Source organism: Chenopodium album, chromosome 14 (assembly GCF_948465745.1).
Source record: "Chenopodium album chromosome 14, dcCheAlbu1.1, whole genome shotgun sequence".
Taxonomy (NCBI): Eukaryota; Viridiplantae; Streptophyta; class Magnoliopsida; order Caryophyllales; family Amaranthaceae; genus Chenopodium; species Chenopodium album.
Genome location: NC_137847.1, coordinates 24,861,461 through 24,863,722, shown reverse-complemented (window position 1 = coordinate 24,863,722; position 2,262 = coordinate 24,861,461). Strand labels below are relative to the sequence as shown.

The 2,262-nt window shown below is 39.3% G+C and overlaps 1 non-coding gene across 1 annotated transcript; it reads right to left on the bottom strand.

The window, feature by feature from the left end:
- Positions 1-685: 685 nt before the first annotated feature.
- LOC145580545 (small nucleolar RNA R71) lies at positions 686-791 on the bottom strand. Its single transcript, XR_014099564.1, has one exon. It is a non-coding gene; the product is annotated as a small nucleolar RNA R71 (small nucleolar RNA).
- Positions 792-2,262: the final 1,471 nt, after the last annotated feature.

The following is a 2,262-nucleotide window of genomic DNA, read 5'->3' as shown; positions in this document are numbered from 1 at the left end:
TTACCACACGTTAAAATGGCGCCGTTGCCGGGGAATGATATTGGTGCTTTGTTATAGTTTTTAAGTATACTTCATTTTTAATTGAAAAATATAAAAAGATTTTTTTCTCTTTTTGGCTACATTTGTAGCCGTGCTAATAATTGTTTCTTTTGAGATTGTATGCGTCGAGCACGTGGTCGTTCATTAGAGCCACCTGATCTGGAAATTCAGAGGACAATTGCAAGGATAAGAGTTGCTAGACGTTCTTTGAGTTCTAGCCTCCAAGTGAAGAGGAACCATAACAAGAAGAACAAGTAAGGATGGGAGAAAATCCAAGGGTGGCGTTGAAGGAATTGGGGATTCTGGGAGCATATAGGTTTGAATGTGGGATTGCTCCACCTACAACACCGGCAAATGACTTCGAATTAAGGCTGGCAATGATCACTTTGATAGAGAGGCGAGAATTTAGTGGGGCTAAACATGAAAGCCCGCTAAACCATCTCAAAGAATTCGAAAATTATTGCAACACTGTCAAAGTGAATGGAATTTCCCATGAATTCATCCACCTCAAGATTTTTTCCCTTTTCTCTCATAGGGCGTGCCTTGGAATGGTTAGACAAGGAGGTCAAACCCGATTGTCTAAGGACATGGGACGAAGTGACCAAGGAATTTCTATCCAGTTTCTACCCACAAAAGAAAAAGGTAGAGGCTAGAGCTTTGATTCAAGGTTTCAAGCAAAAGTCTAGTGAAAGCCTCTATGAAGCATGGGAGAGGTACAAGGAATATCAAAGAGAATGTCCTCACCATAGAATTTCTACTTACCAAATTATTAAAATCTTCTATGGTGGTCTAAGTCCTCAAGGAAAGTCGTGTCTTGATGGAGGAGCCAGAGGTCCTATTATGAATAAAACGAAGGACGAAGTGGTAGACATAATTGAAGACATAGTGAGGTATTATAGAGATTGGCAAGATGGTGAAAGGGATTCAACTAGCAAGAGTAGTTCTTCGGTGTACTCGGTTGATCATCTTAATTCCATAAACAACTTATCCTCACAAATGACAAACTTGGGGAAGGAAATGTTCGCTATCAAGGCAAAGTTGGAAAGTGCTACCTCCCAAGTTACGAATCTTCCCTCCCAATCTAAGGGGAGAGGTATGTCTTCTAACTCTCAACCCTTTCCCTATTCTAATAACATTCCTAGTGGTTGCTTGTTTTGTGATGTTTGTGGATTGTATAATCATGATGCTTCTAGTTGCCCTCATGCATGTATGGATGTTTATGATGATCAAGATGGAAATGTGAATGAGCATGTGAACTATGTGTCAAATAATAATGATTCTAGGTTAGAGAATCAAAGAGGTCAATGGAATAGGAATTACAACAACCATGGAAATTTTGACAACTATAACCAAGGTGGTGGTAATAGGAATCAAGGGAACCAAAATTCTCGAGGTAACTATAACAACCAAGGTTATAGTAGCCAAAATCAAAACCAAAATTATGGTAATCATAATCAAGGTTATGGTCAAAATCAAAGTAGAGATAATTGGAACAATCAAAATAGGGGAAATTTTCAAAACAATGCTCAAAGGGGTCCCCCACCTCCAAAGACCCAAAGTGATAATTCCTATGTTCAACCCTCTTCTTCTTCTAGGACTAACTTGGAGGAAATCATTGAAAACCAAACCAAGTTGTTGAACACCTACATGGCGGTGAGTGATAAGAAGTTTAATGAAATGATGACCCACAATAAGATGCTTGAAAACCAAATTTCTCAACTTGCTAATGCTTTGAAAGACCATGCAAGCCCTTCTTCTTTACCTTCTCAAGGCTTAGACCCTAAGAGACCCGTTAATGTCATAGTCACAAGAAGTGGTAGAGTGCTTGAGGGGAGTTTGCCTAACAAGAGTAAGAGTGAGGAGGGTGCCAAGGAGATTTTAGTTGAGGATGAGGGAGATGGTGAATCTTCGAGTGAAGTAATGGTAGAGCCACCTAAGGAGGTGAAGGAAGAGAGAGAAGTTATGAAAACCAAGATTCCTTATCCACAAAGATTCATGAGACACAAGTTGGATGAACAATTTGGAAGATTTATTGACATGCTCAAACAACTTCATCTTTCTCTACCATTTACTGATGTTGTCACCCAAATGCCGAATTATACAAAATTCCTTAAAGACATTTTGAGAGGTAGGAGAACTTGTGATGTTGTGGAGATGGTGAACTTGACCGAGAATTGTAGTGCAATCATAATGAACAAGATGCCACCTAAGCTAAAAGATCTC